The sequence below is a fragment of the Lepus europaeus genome, chromosome 11 (genome assembly GCF_033115175.1).
Source record: "Lepus europaeus isolate LE1 chromosome 11, mLepTim1.pri, whole genome shotgun sequence".
NCBI classification, from domain to species: Eukaryota; Metazoa; Chordata; class Mammalia; order Lagomorpha; family Leporidae; genus Lepus; species Lepus europaeus.
Genome location: NC_084837.1, coordinates 57,043,638 through 57,071,148, shown reverse-complemented (window position 1 = coordinate 57,071,148; position 27,511 = coordinate 57,043,638).

Genomic DNA, 27,511 nt, shown 5'->3' with positions numbered 1-27,511 from the left:
TTTTGCCATATTGTTTAAAGCTTTTAATAAAAATCAAAACAGCAAACAAAAAATTGATTTTCATCCAGAGAAGGCTCCTTCTGCCCTGGACTGCAGAGAAATATTTAGGGGGCAGGTGGTCACCTTCTTTTGAGGTCAGACAGCTGCCTCTTTATCATACTGACAATTTATGACTGGGAAGAACATCTGAAAAATACATTTCTAACCATAAAAGTTGAGGCAGCTCTTCACTCCACCAACTTCCCATCCTGGTCTCCACAGGAGTTCCTCCAAACCTCATGGTGCAAGAGTGGCAGTTCCACTTCTCCCATGTCTTTCTGCCTTGCCACTTTCTGAAGAACCAGTGTCATTCTCCCATTTCTGACAACCCCACTTCTATAGGTGTTTTGAATCTCATACTTTAGAGATAAAAATCTAATGTCTCAATGACAACATTCAAATGGCATTTTGGTCCCTGATGGAATGAATAAATCATCAAATCCACTTTGAAACTGAGACCTGAGGTGGACTTCACTTGGAACCCTCAATGAGGTCCTGAGTGATGCTGTGGGAAGGCATTTTATATAGACATGCTGTGACCCTACATGACCTTGAAAGGACATAAGATCTCCATTTCCACTAGCCAGAAGGCCAGAGATGATGGCTCTCTGGGAGAAGAAAAAAAGTTATGGAATCAATAATACTAAGAGCTAATTTTATTGAACTCTTTACTAGGTACTGTACTGAGTGTTTTTATAAAAGCATTGTCACATTTAATACTCTAACCAACAATATGATTTCTTTCTCTTCTTTCTTTCTCTGTAATTCATTTACACATGAGAAGACAGAAGTAAATGCAATAAACAAGAACAGTCAATAAGTATATATGTACATACAATGTTCTTGACTAATTTTTTGGTCCTGAAGAAGCATTTTGTACATGGTTTACTATACTATCAAGCACAGCACCTCTTGGGATACTGATGCTATATCTATTAAATTTCATTTTCTGAAAAATGAATTGCAAAATTACCAGATGTATAAATGTCCATAATTAGAAAATATGTAACTTTCAATTCTTATAAAGTACCAAACTGTAAATTTCTGTAAAGTAACCAAATGGTCCCCAGTATTTCCATACTTCTACAACTTCCCTTGTTTTTTTGTTTTTGTTTTTGTTTTGTTTTGTTTTGTTTGTTTTTGTTTTTGTTTTTTTTTTGACAGGCAGAGTGGACAGTGAGAGAGAGAGACAGAGAGAAAGGTCTTCCTTTGCCGTTGGTTCACCCTCCAATGGCCGCCACTGTAGCGCGCTGCGGCCGGCGCACCGCGCTGATCCGATGGCAGGAGCCAGGTGCTTCTCCTGGTCTCCCATGGGGTGCAGGGCCCAAGCACTTGGGCCATCCTCCACTGCACTCCCTGGCCACAGCAGAGAGCTGGCCTGGAAGAGGAGCAACCAGGACAGAATCCGGCGCCCCGACCAGGACTAGAACCTGGTGTGCTGGCGCTGCTAGGCGGAGGATTAGCCTATTGAGCTGCGGCGCCAGCCCTTCCCTTGTTTTAATATCTAAATAATTTTCTGGTCCTGAAGAAGCGCTATGTACATGGTTTAATGCATTATCAAGCATAACTCCTCTTGGGATACTCATGGCATATCTAGTCAGGTCAGTGCATAGTTGGTCTCAGCTATCATGGACAGGTCCTTTCGAGGAGCCCAAGTTCAATGGCACCCTTTCACTCAAAATGTCTGTTTTCTCGAAACGCTTGGTATTATTAGTTCATCATCTCATTGCTTCAGGAGTGGGGAACTTTTTATCTGCCAAGAACCATTTGGATATTTATAACACTGGCAGGACATGCAAAATTATAAACTTAAAAATTAGCCTGCTATTGATATATTGAATTTTGAGTCTTGCCTGTGGTTGACTTGGCAGGGCCAGACCAAATGATTTCATAGGGATTATATGGCTATTGGGCTGTATGTTCCCCACCCTTGGGACCACTGCCTGTCTCCCCTAACCTCAGCCACTTGCTTCACTCATCAAAGCACTACTCACCCAAAGTGGTTGTAAGCAGCAGATTTTATTAGTTTGGAGCATGTGTTCATTCACTGAGTACGCTTATTGAGCACCAATTACAGACTAAGCTCTGTTGAGGCATTGGGAATTCAGCAGCAAACAAATGAGATAAAAACGCTTGCCCTCATGGAGCTTATATTCCAGGGGGACCACTCACACAACAAATACAGTAAATCAGACACTATCTGGTATGTCTGCTAATAGTAAGTACACAGCAAAAAAACTAGAGATGGGGTACAGATCGCTGGGGAGAGAATGTTGGTTTTCCACACAGAAGAGTCAGGACAGCTTCATGACCATCCTTCGCACTAAGCAAAGATGAGGTCACTGGTGAGAGGCATGCCCATGTCTGGGGGAAGGACAACCCAGGCAGAGGGAGCATCAAGTGCACAATCCCTTGATGGACAAAGGAGAAGATTAGTTGGAAAGAAGATTGTGCAGGCCATCATGCCACAGTGACAACATTGCCTTTACTCAGAGTGACTTGGGAAGACATTGCAGGCTCTAGAGTAGAGGAGAGATATAATCTAATGTCTATTTTAGAAGGATCATCTGGCTCCCCAGGTGAAAGGAGACTGAACAGGGCAAAGATAGAGCTAGAAGGTAAATCTGGAAGCTATTACACTAACTCGGGTTAGAGCTGGTGGCTGGAGCAATGGCAGTGGTGATGAGTGGTTGGGTTAGATATACTTTGAAGGACTGCCAAAAGGATTTTAACATGAATCAAATGTAGATGTGGGGAACTGCATTGTGGCACAGTGAGTTGAGCCTCTGCCTGCAATACTGGCATCCCATATGAAAGCTGGTTCAAGTCCCAACTGCTCCACTTCCAATCCAGCTCCCTGCTGGTGTACCTGGGAGGGCAACAGAAGATGGGCCAAATCTTGGACCCCTGTACCAACATGGGAGACCCAGATGAAGCTCTTGGCTTCTGGCTTTGGCTTGGCCCAGCCCTGGCTGTTGTAGCCATTTGGGAAGTGAACCAGCAGATGGAAGATTTCTATCTCTGTGTCTCTCCATCCCCCTCTCTGTGTAACTCTGCTTTCCAAATAATAAAAAAGATCTTTAAAAAATAAATATGAGGGGGGCAGCACTATGGCATAGTGGGTAAAGCCTCTGCCTACAGTGCTGGCATCCCATATGGGCACCGGTTCGAGTCCCAGCTGCTCCACTTCCGATCCAGTTCTCTGCTATGGCCTGGGAAAGCAGTACAAGATGGCCCAAGTCCTTGGGCCCCTCCACCCATGTGGGAGACCCAGAAGAAGCTCCTGGCTCCTGGCATCAGATTGGCACAGCTCCAGCCATTGTGGCCAACTGGGAGTGAACCATCAGATGGAAGACCTCTCTCTCTGCCTTTCCTTCTCTCTCTGTGTAACTCTTTCAAATAAATAAATAAATCTTTAAAAAATAAATAAATATGAGGAGAATCAAGGATGAAACCTAAATTTTTGGCCTGTGCAGCTAAAGGGATGGAGTTGACATATGCTGAGTTGGGGAGGAGAAGGGTTATAACAGCACAGATCAGGAAAGAACATCAGCTGGAATATTGGGCACAGTAATTTCTGCTGGTCTCTGTTTTTCCATAGTCTGAGTCTGTGGTCTTATTGCTGGGATTTTCTCATTGCATATCCTTTTTTTCTCTGCCAACTCATCCAGGCTTCTAACTGCCTATTGTCTACCACCTACCATCTACTTTGAGATGCTCTACTAAAAACTCCAAGATTCCTGTTATTTGTGATGTGCAAATGAATAGTCTTTTCCACGTTATGAAGAAACTGAAGAAAGCAAGATCTCAAACTGACCCCAAGAAATGTCAGAGAATTTTTATAAATTTACTTATTTTCATTTTTTTTGAAGGAGAGAGAGATCTTCCATCCACTGGTTCACTTTCCAAATGCTCCTAGCAGCTGGAGCTGGGCCAGACTGAAACCAGAAGCCTAGAACTTAATCCAGGTCCCCCATGTGGGTGGTAGGGACCCAGATATTTGAGCCATCCTCTGCTGCCTCCTAGGGTGAACAAAGCAGGAAGTTAGCCTAAGGAACAAAGGTGGGACTGAAATCCAGGCACTCCAATATGGGATGCAGGTATGCCAAGAAGTATCTGCTGCACCAAATGCCCTCCTCCTAAAATGCCAGTCTGATTTTAAGCTTGTAAGGAGGGGAGAGACCTTTGGGCTAGACAAATCAAAGAATTCACCCTTGAGAGAAACATCTATAGAGAAGAAGAAAAATCAAAGGTAAAAAGGAACAGAAAGAGAAAGAAGAGAATGCAAATGAAGAAAAAGGACAAGATATACAAGAACAAAGACCAGAATGAAGATGAATAAACAGATGCCTGGATGAAAACTGCCTGACCACGTTCCCAGAAGAGGCTGTCATCTTAGTGACATCCATCCAGCGTCTCATTAGGAACCCTAATTACTTGTCACAGGGGACCTAATACCACTTAAACTACATAAGAAGAGTTCTATAACTGTCCAGAATTGGAATCATATTCTTATTTGTTTCCCCCCTCTCTATCCATGACCAATACATTTCAAGAAGTTTTTCTATTTCCAAAAGAGAAGTACCACACACAAAAGTGACAGCCATTTCTTTGAATATTGTGCTCTAAAAGAAAGCTTTCCCTGACTTCATTTTACGGTAGGACCCCTGCATATGTGCCATAATTGGCATGATTGCCTTCCAACCTGCTATTTTAGGCACTGGGATCCTATTTTAGGCTTGGACCCTAGAATATGAGTTTGGCCAAAAACAATGAAAGAACCAACATATCAAAGAAGCAATCTTGCTGACATCATTTTATTTAAACTTTTCATGAAAGAGTGTTTCTGCTATGTGCCCAAAGTAGACAGACTTCTATAAAAACTTTCAAACACCCATCACTCAGATTCAACAATAATCAATTCTAGCTGATTGTGTTTCATCTATATCCTGACCCACTTTTCTTCCTCTTTTATTATGCTAAAGCAAATATCAGACATTGTATTGTCCCATGTACAAATTTTTCACTGTGTATCTCTAAACCATAAGGTTGTTTACACATAAATTCAAAACCCTTATAATAATTTAACAATGAACAATACACTAATAGTAAATATCCAATAAAAGTTGAAATTTTCAACTATCTCATGAATGGTATAATTTCATTTTATAATGTGTTTGGATCCACATGTTGTATGACTGGCAAATCTTTTAAGTGTTTATCTCTATTTTTCCCTTTGTAATTTGTTCATGAAATCAAGTTTTCATGGTAGGCATTTGGCCCAGTGGTTAGAACACGGGCTAAAATGCTCACATCCGGCCAGCGCCGTGGCTCAACAGGCTAATCCTCTGCCTTGCAGCGCCGGCACACCGGGTTCTAGTCCCGGTCGTGGCGCCGGATTCTGTTGTCTCTCTTCCAGGCCAGCTCTCTGCTGTGGCCTGGGAGTGCAGTGGAGGATGGCCCAAGTGCTTGGGCCCTGCACCCCATGGGAGACCAGGAGAAGCACCTGGCTTCTGCCATTGGATCAGCGCAGTGCGCCGGCCACAGCGCACCGGCCGCCGCAGACATTGGAGGGTGAACCAACGGCAAAGGAAGACCTTTCTCTCTGTCTCTCTCTCTCACCGTCCACTCTGTCAAAAAAAAAAAAAAAAGATGCTCACATCCCACATTGGAATGCCTGGCTCCAGCTCCTGACTTCAACTTCCTGGTAATGCAGACTCTGGAAGGTAGTAGTGATAGCACAAATAATTGGATTCCTGCCAGCCACATGGGAGACCTGAAATGCCTTCAGAGCTTCCAGTACCCTCCCTGGCCCAGACTCAGCCATTGCAGTCATGGGGGTAGTGATGCAGAGGCTGAGAACACTCTCTCTCTCTTTCTCTTTCCCTCTCAAATAGATAAATACAGCTTTTTTTTTTGGGGGGGGGTAGAGCACAAAAAAACAAAGTTTTAGGGCCACACTGTTGTGTAGCAGGTAAAGCTGCCACCTGCAGTGCAGCATTCCATATGGGCACTGGTTCGAGTTCTGGCTGCTCCACTTCCAATCCAGCTCTCTGCTATGGCCTGGGAAATCACTGGAAGCTGGCCCAAGTTCTTGGGCCCCTGTACCCACGTGGTGGGAGACCCAGAAGAAGCTCCTGCCTCCTGGCTTCAGATTGGCACAGCTCTGGCAGTTGCAGCCATCTGGGGAGTAAACCAGCAGATGGAAAACCTCTCTGTCTCTCCCTCTGTCTCTGCCTCCCTGTAGCTCTGCCTTTCAAATAAATAAATCTTTAAAAAAAAAAAAAAAGGTATGGGTCTGGTAGCACTTATCATACTCTGGATATTCTTCATTGCCCATCCACTGTGCAGGTGATGATATATTTACTATAAGCTGGTAGACATATCTACATACTGCTGGATTGTTTTAAAATCATGTTTGCAGCTTCCTTAGTACTATTTCTATTATGCAATCTTATTAATTCTTGAGAGTGTTGCATTAGTTTAATATTGTGTTCCTTAAATCTTGCAACATTCTTTTATGATAACATTCTTTTGGTAACCTTATCCCAAAACAGCTAGACACTTTAAGTCAAATATTAAGAAAAAGTAATATTTTAGGACAAAAAAATGCATAACTTTTTGGCTCAAACGTTATATCCACATTGAGAATAAAACCAGTCCTAAACCTAGTCTGGGGATCGAACTTTTTTATGTGATATATTTCACAGCCTCCTCTGAGAAGTAACTGGCATTACTGTTAAAATGCATGAGCACTTTTCTGATAGAACTCAATGAGATTAAGGACTTCTGGGAAGCCAGGGTTACCCACCCAGCTGACTGGACAGACTAATAATCTTTAACCAGACATTATTTTTTCTTGTATCCAGTTTAACAATGATTAACCATTCACCTTTCCTATAAAACCCCAGAGGGAATCTTGAACCAGCACACTTAAAGATTGCATCCTTTGTGGCTAGCTTAAAATAAGGCTTTGACCCAAGCTTAGAATCCATTTGTCTAAGAAATTGTTTTAAAAACATTTAGGAAGAAATACTATGTTTTTTACTTCTTCATGTGGGTAAGAAGTATCATTAAAAGGTATTAAATGTACATATGTACAAGAGCCTCAATATATGGAAATTTGGTTCCTTTGAAACCTCAGAAAATGCTGATTTAACTGAAGGAGAAAAACTTCTTCTCTGGACATCAGAAGTGAAATTCAGGTGCTATCATGGAATAGAAGATATTTCTTCAGATTCTTTCCATCAGCAAATTGTGCTTTGGACATAGGATCCAAATGCCTTGAGGGAACAATATATCTTTATAAATGAAAACTGGATTAATATAATGATTTGATTGTGATATTAAATGTATCATATGCTATCTATGGATTTTAATGAATGTAATAGGTGAAGGTTGAGTTACTAAGAAGAGAAATTCACTCGTGTTTGTGAGTGCGTGTGTGTGTGTGTGTTTATCCATAAGAAGTAAAAGATGAGTGCTTAAGGAACATTTTAAACTTGATCCTAAGGAAATGAAAATATAATAATAGGACATATTTTTTCAAAAATTATTCTCTATCATGTCTGCAATTTTATTGACATTTCTGGAAATTTGTTTAGTTACCAAGAAAAAACATTTGCACTTTCTATTGTAGATATTACAATGGAGTTGAGACCAGGCTCCTGTGGCCTTTCAGGATGCCTCTAAATCAGACCTGCAGATCTCAAGATCTGAGCAGAGCCACTAAGAAAAGTTTCTAGCCCTAACTAAACAATTTGGAGCTCCTCACCCTATCCCGAAGTTCAGCCAGCTAAAAATCTTCACAGAGGATTTATGTTGATACGCAGAAACACCAGGCCCATTCTAAAGAGCTAGCCCAGGTAATTCATTTGGATTCACTGCTTTCATCAGCCCTGAGTCTACACCAAAAGATAAAAGGACTCTCAAACTTAGTTAAGAAACTGTAAGTGCAATGGGAAATAATAATAACTATTTTACAGGCATTTTAGTATTGAAAGTGAAGTGTATAAAGTACTTAGCACAATAGTCAATGGATGCATGAAATATTTAAAATTTATTATTTTTATTACACTAAACTATTATTAAATGTATTTTGTTATTATTTAACATATTAAACTGACAATATTTATAAGCTCTTTTTCTTTGCCAAAGATAAGAGAACCACAAATGCTCAGGGTAAGTGATTGTTAATGAAAAAAGTCTGATACAACCAAAACAATTATGCTTGTGTAGTTCGATATAATCTGCAAAAAGTTTTAATATCTGTCATTGTACTTAAACATCAGCCAATAACCATTTAAAGTGCTCTATTGAACAGAAGTAAATAATCCCACTCTGCAGTCTTAGAATCTGGTGAAGAAGGATGTTATATGACAGGATTTTCCTAATGGTGAGCTGGTCTTGTGGGTTCTGACACTCAAATGTGTCACTCCACAGTCCAACCCAACCCCCACACCTCACAGTGTCAGTAGAGCCTAAGTAGGGTGACCAAGTGAGGGATTCTCAGAACACAGGATTTCCAAGGTGAAAACCAGGCAAATCAAAATGAGACAACCAAATTCTAAAAGAAATGAATACCAACCCCCATAGACCAAGACTGCAAAACATGTTAGTTTTCATAGCTATAGGAAACATGCTGCTTAGCACATACTTAGACCTCCATGATTTCATGGCGTGAGAACCTTTCAGGATGCTCAGCTTGAACAAGGCAAGCTTCTGAAGCACTCACTTTCCAATGGAGGGCAGGAGCAGGTTGCAAAACACTTCTCATAGGCCCCTTGCAAAGAGTCAGAGTTAATCTCCCTCCACAGCTTAATCATGTTTCTTCCTTTATGAAAAAAAAAATCATTTACTTATTTGAAAATCAGAGTTACAGAGACAGAGAGAGGGAGACACAGAGAAAGAAGTCTTCTATCTGCTGGTTCACTCCACAGATAGACACAATGGCCAGGTCTGGGCCAGGCTGAAGCCAGGAGCCAACAGCTTCATCCAGGTCTCCCACATGGGTGGCAGGGGCCCAAACACTTGGGGCATCTTCCACTGCTTTTGCCAGGCCATTTAGCAGGGAGCTGGATCAGAAGTGGAAGCAGCCAGGACACAAACTGTTGCCCATATAGGACACCAGCTTTGCAAGTGGTGGCTTTACCCACTATGCCACAATGCTGGCCCCAATCATGTTCTTTCTGAATCTTTCTCATGTGTGTTGCAGTATGCACTGGGTAACTAACTTCCCAGCTCAGCTTTCTCCTCACAGAGCTAATGACTGCAGGAAGGCTAGGCAGCCCTGCTACAGCTCCCTTAGGACACCTGAGATAACACACTGTGTCACAATGTAGAAGAAAGGGGACCACCTTCAAGATTTTTCTTTAGAAAAGTCTAAACACACCATTTGACATAGAATTAAAGGATTTTATGCATAAGAAATAGTGACATCCTTTGCTTTTAATGCAGTCCTTCCGATGTAACTTTAAGGGCTGATATCTGGAACTTAGAGTAACATTTCTCTGCCCTTTTTGGAGCTGATATACAAGGAGTTAACTGATTAATCCCCAGGGGATATGCCAAATTGCAAAGCTACACTCAAAAGAGGCTACATCGGCTGGCGCCGTGGCTCACTAGGCTAATCCTCTGCCTGCAGCACCGGTACTCCGGGTTCTAGTCCCAGTTAGGGCTCCGGTTCTGTTCCGGTTGCTCCTCTTCTGGTCCAGCTCTCTGCTGTGGCCCAGGAAGGCAGTGGAGGATGGCCCAAGTGCTTGGGCCCTGCATCCACATGGGAGACCAGGAGAAGCACCTGGCTCCTGACTTCAGATAGGCGCAGTGTGCCGGCCATAGCAGCCATTTGGGGGGTGAACCAACGGAAGGAAGATCTTTCTCTGTCTCCCTCTCTCACTGTCTAACTGCCTGTCCAAAAAAAAAAAAAAAGAGGCTACATCTAGGTTAATTTCCTGCCACTCAAGTGAAGCACATTTCAGTATCCCATCTGGAGAGGCTATTTCTCTTCCTATAAGAAAGAAAACTTTGTTTTCAAACTCTCTAAAAAGGGTGGACATGCATGGGTGTGGGGGGGAGGGTTGTAGATAGCAAAGGAAAGGAGGAAGAAATCTTTCTAAGGCTCTTAATAATTACTAGACATGTCTCATACAGAAGGTTAATCTCCAGTGAAAAAGAAGAGGAGGTTGGTTTGTGGTTTGATATCAGCTGCTGAAAGGAATACAACCAAAAAGGGCATTAAAGAAAATTGGAGATTCTGTCATCAATGCAGTTACCATGGGAGCACCTTTTGCAAGATTAAGATCCAACAGGAGGCTGAAGGTCTATGGGACAAATCCGTGAGCCAAAGATGTAAGAGAACCTAAGGCTGCAGGGATTCCTCTAACTATCATATTTTTTGACTATTTTAGAAACATCAATACTCACAGGAAAATAAAAACTAAATAAGCTTCTAAGAGACTTCATTGACACATTCCATTCATTCCAGAGAGACCCTCTTATTGTGTGAAGAGGCAGCCTCAGTTGAGGTCAGTTACCCCATGTGCCAAATATCTTCAGCATTTCCCTTCCAGATGCAGTCTCCATCCTCCTCCTCATTCCCTGTGTCCTGGAGGTAGTGCTCCAATCACTGCATCATTGAAGCTCCTTTCTTCTCCAGATAGACTCACCCAGTGTGTTTGTGTGTGGGGCGGTGGGGGAGAGATCGATTCCTGCCCCCCACAACCCTGCATGACCAAAGGATGGCAGCGTGTCCTTCCTTCTGGGAAAAACCACAGACACCATCCTGCTGTGTTCGCCAACAGCTACAGCTATCTTTCAGGGTTCTGGAAGCCTTTTCTTCCCTCTTCTCTGACCAAACTAGTCTGGTGAAGATTCTGGCTGTCCCCAGTCCTGCAGTACTCACTGTCCTTTGTTGGCTTCCATTAAATTTGCCTAAACCCTTATTTGTTGCCATCTCTGAGTTAATCTTGTTGACTCTACCAGGATGAGATTTAGGCATTTTTCTTTTTTTGTCAGGGGCTCAGTTTTCCATTGAGAAACATTTACAGCTGATTGTATGCCTACACTGACCCCATCAATTCTTAGTGAAGATTTTTGCTAGCTGCCTGCCTGCAAAGACACCTGCTCTCTTATCCTCAAGAGTTCTCTGTTTTTTCCCCTCTGCTGATGTTTTGCTTCAGCCCTACTTCCCAGACTGACATCTCCCATCTTAAAGCAGCATCGTCTGGTGATGATCCCCTGGTGGATCTCTGGCCCTCTCCTCACTCTGGAAGGCTGATTTTTCACCAAATGATTTCAATCTTCTCAGTTTTCTGGTTGCCTCACTTGGTTCTAGCTTAGACAGCAAGAGAAACTGGGGCATTCTCCTCTATTGGAAAAAGACAGAGTTAACCAACAATTTTAGAATCAGTAAAATGATAATTCGTGTAAGAACTTTTTAACTATATCTTGAAATTCATAGGAAACCCCTCTGGGTCAGGAACTTGAAACCCCACGATCTCCTCTTCAACCCACTGATGTAAGCCTATGTTGGGCACTCATCTCAATGCATCCAATGGGATGAATCACAAACAAAAGCACTGGCATTGAAAGGTTTCTCCCAGCCTGCCTGGGGAAATGCCACAAGACAACAGAGTTCTTTTTCAGAATCCTCACGTAAACAAACAGTATAGCCATCTCCAGAATCTGTTAGCTTCAGAGTTTGTACACGTAAAGCTACATAAATCCAGTTTTTCTCAAAATGCAACTTATCAAAGAGCAAAAGAAAGGAATGAATTTAACCAAGACTAAGTTTAAAATTTAGAAATTATATAAGTTTACAAATTTGACCAGGTATTTTCTGTGAAATTCACATGTTAAAAAGCATGTTTCTGGGGCCAGTGCTATGGCGTAGTGGGTAAAGCCGCCGCCTGCAGTGCCAGCATCCCATATGGGTACTGGTTCAAGTCCTGGTTGCTCCACTTCTGATCCAGCTCCCTGTTAACACACCTGGGAAAGTAGTGGAGGATGGTCCAGTCCCTGCACCCATGTGGGAGACCCGGAATAGGCTCCTGGCTTTGGATCGCTGCAGCTCCAGCCATTGTAGCCAATTGAGGGGTAAACCAGCAGATGGAAGATTCTCTCTCTCTCTCTCGCTCTCTCTACCTCTCCTCTCTTTGTATAATTCTTTCAAATAAATAAATAAATCTTTTTAAAAAAGGACGCTTCTGTGTTCATATTGTCTTCCTTATGTAGGATAGCTTTTCCTTTGTCTCCAAAATAAGCAAACAAATATGGAGATGGTAGTGAGCAGACATCTGAAGTTCAACAGCAGGCAGCTGAAGATGTGCATAAAATAGGAACACAACATACACTGAAAAAGCCATTTGCCTTTACTAGAATATAGAAGAAATGAAAAGAAGACAGGCTCCTAAATAAGGCTTGAATTTGGTAATGTTAGAAAGGAAGAACAAGAGCAAGCAGGAGAGACCTGAGGATCTCATTCCTCAAAATCAAAGTAAATGTGGAAATTCAATATTTCTTAGTATCAAACTGACCATCATACTTAATATCACCATAAGAAGTTAGAAACTAATATGACAACTTAACATATATAAGTTCTCTATTAACATGAAGACAATAAACAATTCATATATTTTTCCTTATTACATAAAAGATCCTACATTCCTGGAATTCCAAAAAATATACATAGGTGTGTGTGTGTTTCATTCATTCATGCAACAATGAGTAATTGTTTATAATGTTCAAGTTCCTGAATTTGAGACTGGGAAGGCAGTCTCCAATTTAGAGGGAAATTGATTCAATACATCAAGTTAAAATTCAATTTGATAAAAGAATATCAGAAAACAATATAATTTATAATTTGGTGCCCAGTATCTACCTATCTATCTATCTATCTATCTATCTACCTATCTACCTATCTATCTATCTCTATATGTCCAGGACCAGATGATATAAAAATCCATGAATGCACAATTTGCATATAGCCTATATACTGTATATATATATTTAATATATATTATATATATAGTAAGTCATGTCTACATTACTTATAACATCCAATACAATATAGATGTGTTAATAGTATTATACTGTATTCTTTATGAAATAATTACATGGAAAAACATCTGCACATATTCAGTACAGAATTTTTTTTTTAAGATTTATCTGTTTACTTGAAAGTCAGAACCACAGAGAGAGAGGGAGAGACACAGAGAGAGAGGTCTCCCATCTGCTGCTTCACTCCCCAGGCAGCTACAACAGCCGGGACTAGGCCAGGCCTAAGCCAGAAGCCAGGAGCTTCATCCGGGTCTCCCACATGGGTGGCAGGGGCCCAAGCACTTGGGCCATCTCCAGCTGACTTTCCCTGGCCATCAGCAGGGAAGCTGAATCAGAAGTGGAGCAGCCAGGAGAAGAACCAGCACCCATATGGGATTTCGGCTCAGCAGACGCTGGCCTTACCCACAATGCCACAATGCTGGCCACTCAGAAGCAATTCTTAAAAAGTATTTTCTATCCTCAGGTGGTTAAATCTGTAGATGTGGAACTCACAGATATGGAAAGCTGGCTGTATATATAGTTATTGAAACACAATATATTATTCCACCTGGAATTATTACATGTTTCCTCATAGTCTCTCCTCCATCTACACAAGACAGGAGCTATGCAACATTTTCAACAGAATCACAGATGTTTATCACAGTGCCTAGCAAGTGGCTGGTGTTTTAATGAGGATTAAATAGAATTAATTGTATGAAAGTTCTCTAAAATATATATATAATGTTACAGAAATACAGACAGCTGTCATTGCTTATTCAATTTGAGAATGAAGATAGTCATTTAAAAATAACTCCATTAAAAAATAAAAGGCTCGCCGGCGCCGTGGCTCACTGGGCTAATCCTCTGCCTGCGGCACCGGCACCCTGGGTTCTAGTCCCAGCTGGGGCGCTGGATTCTGTCCCGGTGGCTCCTCTTCCAGTCCAGCTCTCTCCTGTGGCCCAGGAAGGCAGTGGAGGATGGCCCAAGTGCTTGGACCCTGCACCCACATGGGAGACCAGGAGGAAGCACCTGGCTCCTGGCTTCGGATCAGCACAGCACACAGGCCGTAGTGGCCATTTGGGGGATGAACCAACGGAAAAGGAAGACCTTTCTCTCTGTCTCTCTCTCTCTTACTGTCTAACTCTGCCTGTCAAAAAACAAATAAAAATAAAAATGAAAAAATAATAAAAGGCTACCAACTCCTAAAAAAAAAAACCCAAAAAACTAATAATAGCACCAAAAAGAAGGTAAGTAGTCTATTAACACATCCAGGCAAAAAGAATCACCAGAGTTAACTGGAGATTTAATGGTCAGATTTTAAAATATCACTCTCTTTAAAATTCACTCATTCCCAGGAAAAGTGTGCGTTTTGTATTATCCTAATAATTGTGTTATGGTAAAATAATTTTAAAGAAATCACCACATTCCAACTTGCTTAATATTTCTGCAGTGAAAATAAATGATATCACAGGTTTTACTCAGACGTTCCATTTGGCAGACTCAGCAGGCAAGGAGGTGGCAGCTGAGCTCTGTCAATGAGAAACCAATTTGAGTTAGACTGATATGGAAATTAAACTACTGTAGTGTATCAGAATGTGGTAGAGTGCTTCTAAATCTTAGCCGTGGTGATTTATTGAAAGGAAGGAAGTGCCTTATTGAAAAGGAGGAAGTAAAGAAGAAGAGAGTATTGAGAGGAGTTAATGATGATGAAAGATGAAGAAACGATCACGAAACCAGCAAATTCCTTCCTTCAGTTTTTGCACCTTTTTTTATTACATTTAAAGAGACAGCATAGACGCTAGATATACAATATTTTTCTCTTTTGGGGAGATAGGAAAAATATTGATCCCTAAGAGAAAGTATGACTGCAAAACAGAAATAAAAAGGAAAAAATATCATGTAGGATCTCTGTCCTTAATGTGGTGTACATTATGATTTAATGCTATAACTAGTACTCCAACAGTATTTTTCATTTTGTGCTACTATGTGGGTGCAAACTGTTGAAATCTTTACTTAATATATACTAAACTGATCTTCTGCATATAAAGAGAATTGAAAATGAATCTTGATGTGAATGGAAGGGGAGAGGGAGCAGGAAAGGGGAGGGTTGCAGGTGGGAGGGAATTTATGGGGGGGGGGAGCCATTGTAATCCATAAGCTGTACTTTGGAAATTTATATTCATTAAATAAAAGTTTTTAAAAAAAGGAAAAAAACATGAGAAAAAAAATAAAGGAATTGGAAAAGATGAGGAAAGGAAAGACATGAGAATTCAAGAAGTTTACAAAGGAGATATAAAAATAAGAAAATTGGAAAAGGCAGACAGAGTTGGTCCCTTTCATAAAGCATTTTTGTCACTCAAAATTATAAAACAAATATATTGGTAATAATTTCTTTCTTCTATTCTGTAGGCACATTATCCCCTCGTTCTGAAATGTTCAACAGTGACCACCATTATCCTCTCTTTTCTACTCCACTCTTCAGTGTTTGTTTATTTATTTATTTATTTATTTTATTCAACTTAGTTGGAGACAGAAAGACACAGATAAAGAGAGATCTCTTGGGGCCAGCGCTGTGGCTCACTTGGTTAATCCTCCACCTGTGGCACCGGCATCCCATATGGGTGCCAGGTTCTGGTCCTGGTTGCTCCTCTTCCAGTCCAGCTCTCTGCTGTGGCCCAGGAGGACAGTGGAGGATGGCCCAGGTGCTTGGGCCCCTGCACCCACATGGGAGACCAGGAAGGGCATCTGGCTCCTGGCTTTGGATTGGCACAGCGCCAGCCATGGTCTCCATTTGGGGGGTGAACCAACAGAAAGAAGACCTTTCTCTCTGTCTCTCCCTCTCTCACTGTCTATAACTCTGTCAAATAAATTAAAAAAAAAAAAAAAAAAAAAAAAAGAGGGATCTCCCATCTTTGGTTCATTTCCCCAAATACCCCAAACAGCCAGGCATGGGCCAGGCCAAAGCCAGGAGCTGAAAATTCAGTCTCAGTCTGCCATGTTATGGCAGGGATGCAACTAATTAAGCCATCCCTCATCTACTCCCTCCCAGGATCTACATTAGCAGGAAGGTAGAACCAGGAGCAGAGTAAGGAACTCCACTCCACACTCACTTTGCTATTTTAACTGCTGGTCTTTAGGCAAGAATTTCAAGATCCATATATGTTGAAGTTTGGAGCAACTGTGTTGGAATTATTTTTTCCAGAACAATAACAAACAATTCTCTGTGATCAGACAGATCATCAAAAATTGAGAGTGGCCCAAATTGTTGATATACTAAATGATCCTTAGATTTTAGAAATGAGAAGGAAATAGTTGGCTTGTAGGTATCATTTCTAACATTGTGGTAAATATATATGTAAGTCACAGAGCCTTAAAAGAATGAAATGAGTAAGTGTATATAAAGTGCCAGTGAAGGCGAGGAACATAGCAAGAGCACCACAGTTAGATTTTGAACAAAGATTCAATTTCAAAAAGGGATTGGTACTTGAATTGTCTTAAAAACTAAGCTAATTAAACTTTGTTTAATGTGGGAAACATGCTTATTTTTCCAATATGTTCTCAATCTCTATTGCTTTTGAAAGTAAAATCCACAAAATAAAAGCTACTGCAATAAAGAAACTCAACTGATTTCCTCCTTATGAAAATCTGGCCCAAGGTTTTCAAAGGAAAACCTATCTATATATTCATTTTCTGGCTCATAACTTCACAGTCTTTTCTGTGAAGAAAAATCTACAACTGTATACTTGGTAACACTCATACAAATAGCACAAGCAATGATTACATCTCCCTAATTCTCTTGTCCATCATTCAGCTTCTCTCAGGTTTTCTACAAGGGCATGGTGTGAAGACCAGGTAGGTAGATTCTTATACATCTAACTGTCTTGCTAGAGTAGCATTATAAAAATAAATTCAAGATGGCAATTTCCTCAAAGGAAAGGGTCAGAAATGTGCCAAGTAATTTAATTTTAAACATGATGTTGGGACAGGAAATCAGAGGCTGGTTTGTGGGTAGTGCTGGGAAGGCCGAGGATTGTGATGAAGGCACAGACCTTACAGCACTCCAGACTTCGTGGGGTCAAGCCCTGCGAAGGAGAGCTTGTAAGCCCTTGGTAGAACAATGTCTTACTTTTAGGCCTCTGACTGTCAGTCCTCCACTCTGGTTAATATCATCAAGGGAATCCTTGCCTGACAGAATGTAATTTAGGATCTATTAAATATGATTACTTGGCCTTGAAAATGATGGATATTGGACAGAATTATGGAATCACTTTACAAAAGAAAAGTCTCTTTTACATCTTTTCTTGTAGAACCTAAAATGAAGCCTGGGGAAATCCCTCAGAGGGGTTGTGGCATTTATAGGTTAGGTTTATGAAAAAGGGAATTGATATTCATATTAAAAACTGTAAAAATTGAGCAAGGTGAAGATAGTGAGCATGCAGACAGCTGTGACGTGTGTGTGAAGCGTGAGTGGCATGTCGCCCAACTGATTCACTTGCTTTAATTATAGTAGTGAGGTGAAAGTCGACAGGATTCAAAACAAGCTTTTAGAATTTTTATTCAAATACTAGCCCCCAGTGACTACTTTTTATGGTCCTCCCAATTTTCAATTATTTAAGTGTTCATAACTAAAATACTTGAGTTCATTGCTGGGTTTGTTTTGGAAGTGCCCTATGCTTGAATTTTCATTTAATTACATTTTTGTTCTCGATTATAAAAGTAATATATGAACATTGAAAAACCTGCAAAACAAAAAACTGCAATAAGAAATTAAAATTACTAATAATTCTGCCACTCAGAGATTGCCATTACCATTTTTCCATATACTTCCTAGGCTTCTCATATACATATACACACATGTATATTTATACACATATTCATATATACACTTGTGTTATTTTATTACTTAATAAAGATAATATCAGAATATTATGTTTTTGTACTTTTTATTTATTTATTTTTTATTTTTGACAGGCAGAGTGGACAGTGAGAGAGAGACAGAGAGAAAGGTCTTCCTTTTGCCGTTGGTTCACCCTCCAATGGCCGCCGCGGTAGGCACGCTGCGGCTGGCGCACCGCGCTGATCTGATGGCAGGAGCCAGGTGCTTATCCTGGTCTCCCATGGGGTGCAGGGCCCAAGCACTTGGGCCATCCTCCACTGCACTCCCTGGCCACAGCAGAGAGCTGGCCTGGAAGAGGGGCAACCGGGACAGGATCGGTGCCCCGACTGGGACTAGAACCCGGTGTGCCGGCGCCGCAAGGTGGAAGATTAGCCTAGTGAGCCGCAGCGCCAGCGTTTTTGTACTTTTTAAAATTAATACTATAGCATCACCATATCCCCATATTTTAAGTACTGTTCTATAATGAGATATTTAGTGGTTGTGTACTACTCATTTTATATATCACCATCAAGTTTTGAACTGATCTGCAGTTGATGGGAATTTAGGAGACCTCATTACATTTTTTTCACTATTATTAGATAATTCTTTATACATTCCCCTAGTTATCTCCTTAGGATATATTTCCAGAAGAATCACTATTTCCAAGAGTTTGCAAAATATGAGGGTTTTTGACATGCAGCTGAATTACAAATTTCCCTTAGGCAAATTCTACATTCCAGTATTTCTTCACCATATCTTCTGTTTATCTTACCAGGACAAAACATGAAGGAAATAGCAGACGGAGTTGAGGTTACTTTATTTCTCATTGGCAGTAAATTTTGTGCTAGGGATAAGGTAAGAGCAAAGAAGTAGGGAGGGGGCAATGGGGAATTACTATTTAACGGGTATAGTTTCAGCTTTGCTAGATGAAAAGGTTTCAGGGATGGATGGTGACGATGGTTGCCCAAAAATATGAGTGGATTCAAAACCACTGAATTGTATAATTTAAAAGTAGCCAAGATAGAAAGTTTTATGTTATGCATATTCCATCACAATTTAAAAGCTGAGGAAAAGATAAAGCAAGGAAGCAAATAGAGGAAGTCTCCTCTACTTGTGCTGCAGAGGAGTTCATCTGGAAAAAAGAAACAGCCTGCCATAAGAACATCATGAGTTGGGATGCTATGGTATGTGAAGCCACAATCATAACACTGATAGGATACTCGCCAGTTTACAAACGCTTTTGAACACATAATTTCCTTGGCATAATCTTATAAATTATTTTACTGTCTTGATTACATATATATGAAAACTTTGAGACCAAGGTCAAGTAATTTCTCAAGGTGATATAACTGGCAAAAGACAGAAGCAAGACATCAGTCCAGGACCCCAACTTGCCCAAACTTTCTCTATAAAACATACTTCCAATTTGGCAATGAGACTCTTATGCTAGAGAACTGTCAAGTGGTTGCACTGCACAAGTAGAATGTTTCTTATTTAAACCTAAGGCAAATATATTGCAGGTAAACGAAATAGATTAGAGATACCACTTCTTTTAATAATTATTTTAGATAAATCATTTAACAAAATATTTATTTTACTAAAATTAACACAAAATAATATTCCACTGTATGTTTTTTATTTGTGTACTTTCAGATATTGATTTGATTTTTAAAATTTTCCCACTGTGACACATTTAGTATCGTGAAGGGGGAACACATGACATGATCAGTTATCAGTGTGATCAGGCAAGGTCATTGAGTGGAGAAATGAGGAAGCTTCTAATAATTTAGACATCACTACTTCACACTTATCCCATTAATATACAAAAAGAATTATTATAATATATAAGTATTGTAATAAATAATAAATAAGTATTATAATAAAAGTAGATTTTACAGCCCTTAAGGCATTGGATCCAGTTAAAAAGCCCATGAGAGTTTCTCAGGCATGGAAAGCCAAGACACTGTGGCAAAAAATGACCTAAATGAAAATTCTCTGTGAGTGAGATCCCAGCGGAAAGAATGGGCCATCAAAGAAGGAGGTACTTTTCTCTGAAGGTAGGAGAGAAAACTTCCATTTTGATTATGGCCTTGTCTAAATGAGGTCGGAGTTTGTGAACTCAAGAGGCTTCCATAGCCTTGGCAGCTCATGACAAGAGCCTTGGGTGATTACTGACATCATAAATAAGAGTGTCAATTATTAAATCAACAACAGGAGTCACTGTGCACTTGCTCCCCAGGTAGGACCTCTGTCAATAATGTGTTGTACTATGAGAATTAACGGTAAACCTAGTCTTTCAAAGAGTACTTTATACTTTGTGTGTCTGTGTGGGTGCAAACTGTTGAAATCTTTACTTAGTATAGAGTTGATCTTCTGCATATAAAGATAATTAAAAATGAATCTTAATGAAGAATGGAATGGGAGAAGGAGTAGGAGATGGGATGGTTTGCAGATGGGAGGATGGTTATAGGGGGAAGAACCTCTATAATCCAAAAGTTGTAATTCCATAATTTATATTTATTAAATAAAAGTTTTCTATTAAAAACAAAAAAGTAGATTTTTAAAACATATTGATTTGCTCTATTCCCTATACTTTCTTTGCCTAATTTTTTTTTGGATAAAGGATTTGGTCAAATATTAAAAAGTTTATTGGCTCATTCCTATTAAATATCATCTTGAATTGCAATAAATGGTCTCTCCAACTTTTCAATATCTCTTAGATTTTTGTCTTAGGATAATACTCCATTAATTTGATAGGAGAAGCAGGAGTTTTTGATAAGTAGAAATCTGGTTTGTGAGATGTACTTTGCCTGTCAATCCATTTATCTTTGGAATTACAAGTATCATAGACTGCATGAACATTTCTTGTTCTCATACATTAATCACATGCATTCAATACACATTATTATGGACCTGCTATATGCCTAGTACTATGTAAATAAACAACACACTATCCCAAAGAACTCCCATCATATTAATAGAGAAATTAACACATATACAAATTATAAGAAGGCAATGGAATGGGTACAATAGTAAAAGTATATGCACAGAACCTGGGGTAACAGAAGTTTTCTTTTTGTCTATATGAGTAAGAGAAAGCTTCACAGAGGAAGAACCATTGAAGTTCAAACTAAAAGGATGTAAATGTTTCAAAAGTGAAGAGAAGATAATGTACATTTATGAGTATTAGTTGGACTTTTGCTTTATGGTTAGAAATTTTCTTCAGTTAATAGTAAGGGACCACACAAAATCAGATGTTCTGTCAGTAACATTCAATACATCTTTAGATTTCATAGTCAATTAATCCTCCTTTCATAAAGTCTGCATTCTCTTTGAATTGACTAAACTGCCCATCTCCTTCCACTGTACCTGCCATTGAGTGGATGGATAATTCACTGTTGATCAATAAACATTAAGCTTAATTATTTAGTTCCTTGATTAACTTACCATTGCACTGATGGTGACAGGATGCCCTGCTCCAGAAGGAGCCATTCTCATGGACACTATCCATAGTGGCCCTGGGTGACATTCTGCATATTTGTTCGCTTAGTTTTGCTTCTCTCCAACTGTGTAGAACATAATTCTATTTTAACTGCTGTATTTTCCTTCCCAGTTAAACTATCCCTACAGTAAAAGAGAAAAATAATTACTGCCTAGTATTTATGCTGGCCACTTCTGTTAATTTTGTTAAGTAGACTTACTAGGATTGTATCAATGACTCTGAGACACTATATCATTACTCTGTCTTAATCTCTTACTGGGGTTTATTTAACATAGATTATTAAACATTGTCATCTCCATTTTATAGTTTATGGGGATGGTTTTTAGTCTTATGACAGATTTATTTGACAGGTTTTTGACTTATGACAGATTTATTCAGAAATGATAACAGTCTTGGGGTTTCTGATCAACTATGTTGTATATTCTTATTTAACCTTTAATTAAATTGTGAAAATGAATTTGATATTTCTCTAATTTCTTTCATAATCATTTCATAAGTGGGTTATTTTCTAGAACCCAAATGACATCTACCTTGCTTATTCTTTTCTAATAAATATTTTAGGTTGGGGCTGGCACTGTGGCACAGAGAGTTAAAGCCCCAGTGGGTTAAAGCCCCAGTGTGCAGCACCAGAATCATATATGGGCACCAGTTCAAGTCCAGGCTGCTCCACTTCTGATCCAGATCCCTACTAACACACCTGGGAAAGCAGCTGAGGATAGACCAAGTCCTTGGGTCCCTGAAACCCAAGAAACCCATGGGACACCCAGAAGAAACTCGTAAGTGTCTGGCTTCAGATCAGCCTAGCTACAGCCATTGAGGCCATTTGGGAAGTAAACCTGTGGACGGAAGATCTCTCTCCCTGTAGGAACAGGTCATGGCAACTAAGAAATCAGTGATTTTGCTGTGAGTACACAGACAGATGAAAACAAATTTGTCAATGGATCAGCCTCTTTCCAATTTTTGGAAAACTTCTCCCCAACTTATTCAGGAACAAATTAGCCCTTGATCAATGCAAAAACTTAATCTGTGTCTGAATTATTGAGAGAGACATACAAATGGATGGACAGAGAATAAAATGACTTTTTTTGTTCCCGTACCCAGGAAAATGTGACTATCTTCTGGTGATTAATATGCAGCTGCATAGAATTGCCAACATTATTTCATTGACAACACAAATAGTAATGTTGTAACAACTGCTTCAAGGAAATCATGTCCTCTTCCTATGCAAATCTGAAGATGGGTAATAAAAGCATTAATTTCTAAAAAAAAAAACCTACTAATTTATATTAGGATCATAATTTTTTTATGGCCACAGCTTTTTCCATACCCCTCAATAAATGCCAAGTCCCACCTCAGTAGCTATTCAATTCTCAAATTTCTCTAATGTTTAATGGACTTATGCTAATTCAAATAATAAAACCTAACTCTTGTTGAACAATTAATATGTATTGTCCCAAACACATCTGAATAGTATCTCATTTAATCCTCATTATAAATCTGTGAGGTAGGAACTGTTAAGAGTTCACTAACAGATGAAGCACAAAGCGGCTAAGTAACAGCTCAGTATTATACAATCAGTAAATAGTAGAGAGTGTATGAAAAGCCAGATTGAGAGATGTCACTCAAGAAGAAAGAAAACTTAATCTTTGAAAGCAAAGAGGACATGAAACAGCTTCCCTTCATGCCATATGAAAACTGTAATGGAATTTTACCTAAAAGATTATTTTAGAAAGCAGGAGATGCATCAAAAAATTATATGTACTACATTGGGGAGGGGGCAAATTCCCTCAGGCAATGATCTTTATTACTAAGATTTGATTTGGAAGTTAACTCATAGCACAGTTAGAAAGTGTTAAACTCAGGTACTTATATAATAGAAATGCTGACATGACCTTAATTCCAGAGGTACAAAGGGTATAATTGAATTTAAGAACAATGAATCTCATCCATTAAGTCATTAAGTAGATCATAACAATTTGACACATTCCATAAGTACTACATGAAAGTGGTTAACAATGGCAGGCAAATAAAATGAGCTTGCACTATTAGTTACTGTATTTTAGGTTGTGTTTGCCAAATATAGCATTAATTTACAATAGAGTCATTTAGAGAATGTTATGGCAATATATTTTAAATGTTTCTGAACATGATGCCAACACAGAGCGGGAGGGCATTAAAAGGTACAGGATATAACTAAGAGCTTATATGTAATACCAGTAGTTTATATTTGCAGTTTTTAAATTTAAACCTAATCAGACGTATACTCTTTTCATTCAAACTTTTAGAGTTGCCTGGATGATGTGGTGCATCTGGCCAAATATAGGGATTCCAATTAAATGTCAAAACCAGAACATTCTTCCACATAGCTGAATGTTTGGCATTGTTGAGAAGAAAAAACTCCAGGTTTTGGCATTATATAACCAAATGTCCAAATCTAAGCAAAATCATGAGTTAAGCAGCCAATAAATTTAATCAATGAAGTCATCAGCTTGGGCTCATCCTATCTCAAACAAAATAAAACAAAGTCAAAACTCCTCTTAGTTGCTGAGGGCAGGGCTAAAGGCCCAGATCTTTTATTCACATTGTCTTAGTTCTTCATTTACTCTGATTATAGCATCCAGAATGACATACTAGTCATTTTAATGCCACAGAGATCCAGTAGTGCAAAATACATTGTCACTCAGAATTCCAACATTCTTATCACTTCTGCTTGTTCTACTTCCCTATAAAAATGCTAACACAGCAAATAAGAGTTAATAAATAAGAATATATCTAATAGATTTTCTAGTTAAGAGTTGATTGCAAATCTGTGGGGGCTTCAAAACATTTGTGGAAAATATGAATTAGGAAAGAACTCTACATGGATTTTTAAAAAATTTAACCAAAATAAGTTTATATTTTAATTCCATATTTCCCAAAACTTTTTGAAAGACCCTTATATATTCAAATCTTTTATTTTAGGCTTATATTTGGGCAGCAAGTCATAAATAAGACTATGTGCATTCTGGCCTGGCTGAAAAGAACATTTCAGGTATGGAAAGCCAAGGCACTATCGCAAAAAATGTCCTACAAGAAGGACCTCTGTGGGTGAGACTCCAATGGAAAGAAATGGTCATCAAAGAAAGAGGTACTTTTCTCTGAAGGGAGTAGACAACTTCCACTTTGCTTATGGCCTTTTCTAAATACTGATGGAGTATGTGGATTCAAAAGGCTTCCATAGCCTAGGCAGCTCATGTCAAGAGCCTCAGGTGATCATTAACATCATACATAAGAGTGTTAACTGTTAAACTAACAATAGGAGTCACTGTGCACTAACTTCTCATGCAGGACCTCTATCATCAAAGAGTTGTATTATAATTATCTCTAAGTGCTCACAAAAGATTTGTCATTCTTGGGTGCTTCATTAAAGTTAATTAAGTTTATTTTAAAAGAAAAGAATTGAAATTAACTTCAAGATACAATGACTTTGAACAGCGTTTGTCTTGATGTTCAAGAACAGGCTTTTTTTTGGTTTTTTTGTTTTATTCATGCAAATTGTTGAACTCTTTACTTAATATACAAATGGTTACCTGTGTATAAAGTTAATAAAAAAAAATGGATCTTAGCATTGAATGGAACTGGGAATTGGAGAGGGAGGAGGAGGAGGGGTGGGAGAGGACTGGAGGGGCAGGTATGGTGGGAAGAATCACTATATTCCTGAAGTTGTACTTATGAAATGCATGAGGTTTGTATTCCTTAAATAAAAGGTTTCTTTGGGGGGAAAATTTAAAAAAAGTTAATGTGAATTTAAAAAAATAAATAATCAAACTAAAAAGAAAAGATATATAACACAGTGACTTAAAATTTTTAAATGCCAAAAATCACTGCATGGGACCAGTGCTGTGGTGTTGCAGGTAAAACCTCTGCTTATGGTGTAAGCATACCATATGGATGCTGGTTAGAGTCCTGGCAGCTCCACTTCCAATCCCTCTCCCTGCTAATGTGCCCTTATACTCACGTGGGAGACCTGGAAGAAGCTCCTGGCTCCTGGATCTGGATCTGCCCAGTTCTGTCCATTGCAGCCATTTGGGGAGTGATCCAGTGGATAAAAGATTTCTCTCTCTCTCTCTCTCTCTCTCTCTCTCTCTCTCTCTCTCTCTCTCTCCTCCCTAACCCCACTCTGCCTTTCAAATAAATAAATAAATCTTTAAAAAAAAGATCACTGCATAGTAAAACATTCATTGGATATGTGACTCAATTAGTATAGCAGATCTATGGCAAAAAAAAGCTCCATTTTTTCTCCTCTTTATGATGTGGAATTTATGTGTCATGCAGGCCCAACTCTTGAATCAGGCTGTTTTGTACTTTGATTTGGCTATTAGAATGTGGTGGATATGATGGGGTGCTTTCATTTGCTCACTTGTTCCTCTTTTTTTATGTTATTTTTTTACAAGATTTTTATTTATTTATTTGAAAGGCAGAGTTACGAGAGAAAGAGAGAGAGAGAGAGAGAGAGAGAGAGAGAGACAGGTGCAGGGACCCAAGGACTTGGGCCATCTTCTACTGCTTTCCCAGGCCATAGCAAAGAGCTAGATCAGAAGTGGAGCAGCCGGAACTCAAACTGGCACCCATATGGGATGCCAGCACTACAGGCAGTGGCTTTACTGGCTATGTCAAGTGAGTGCTGGCCCACTTACTTGTCCCTCTTTCTGTGCCATCAGAACAGCTCTTTGTTAGCTACTGAAGAATGAGAGATCCAATGAAAAGAAAGTCAAGTCATCTCAGCTGGGGCCATCCTTGCCCAATCTGTCCCCAGCTGATCAACCACTCAATCCCAGATGTAAACAACCCAAGCTAAGAATAGTCAAGAACCAACCCAGTGGCTGACTTCTTGGCTAATGAAAAATGGTCAGTGGTTGTTTTAAGCCAATAAGTTTTGAAATAGCTTCTTATCCAGCAATAGATAACATTTTTGTAGTAAAATAATGCATGTATCATAGTTATTTTTAAATATGAATGATCCTAGAAATTACATACATAGAATATATATAGGCATATATGCATATTCATAGGCATATAGGCAAAACAGAAGTGACTATCCTATTTTAAAGATGAGAAAATTAAAACACCAAAAAATTAAATCATACACCCAGATTTTGTTAAGGAAAAAGATTTTGTTAAGTCCTGGCTGCTCCACTTCTGATCCAGCTCTCTGCTATGGCCTGGGAAAGCAATGGAGGATGGCCCAAGTCCTTGGGCCCCTGCACCCATGTGGGAGACCTGGAAGAAGCTCCTGGCTCCTGGCTTCGGATAGGCACAGCTTCAGGTGTTGCAGCCAATTGGGGAGTGAACCAGAAGACAGAAGACCTCTCTCTCTCTCTGCCTCTCCTTCTCTCTCTATGTAACTCTGCCTTTCAAATAAATAAATAAATCTTTAAAAAAAAATATTGCCATGTGGAACCAATGGGTAGGGCCACCGCTGGTAGTGCTGGTATCCCATATGGGCACCAGATCGAGCCCCAGCTGTTCTACTTCTGATCCAGCTCCCGGCTAATGTGCCTGGGAAAGCAGTGGAAGATGGCCCAACTCCTTGGGCTCCTGCAACCACATGGGAGGCATGGAGGAAGCTCCAGGCTCCTGCATTCAGATTGGCCCAGCTCCGGCCATTGCAGCCCTTTGGGGAGTGAACCAGTGAGTAGAAGACCTCTCTCTCTGTCTCTGCCTCTCTAACTCTGCCCTTCAAATAAATACATAAATCCTTTTTTTTTTTTTAATTTATTTTTTGACAGGCAGAGTGGACAGTGAGAGAGAGAGACAGAAAGGTCTCCCTTTTGCCGTTGGTTCACCCTCCAATGGCCGCTGCGGCCAGCGCGCTGCGGCCAGCGCACAGCGCTGATCCGATGGCAGGAGCCAGGTGCTTATCCTGATCTCCCATAGGGTGCAGGGCCCAAGCACTTGGGCCATCCTCCACTGCACTCCCAGGCCACAGCAGAGAGCTGGCCTGGAAGAGGGGCAATCGGGACAGAATCCGGTGCCCCGACCAGGACTAGAACCTGGTGTGCCAGCGCCGCAAGGTGGAG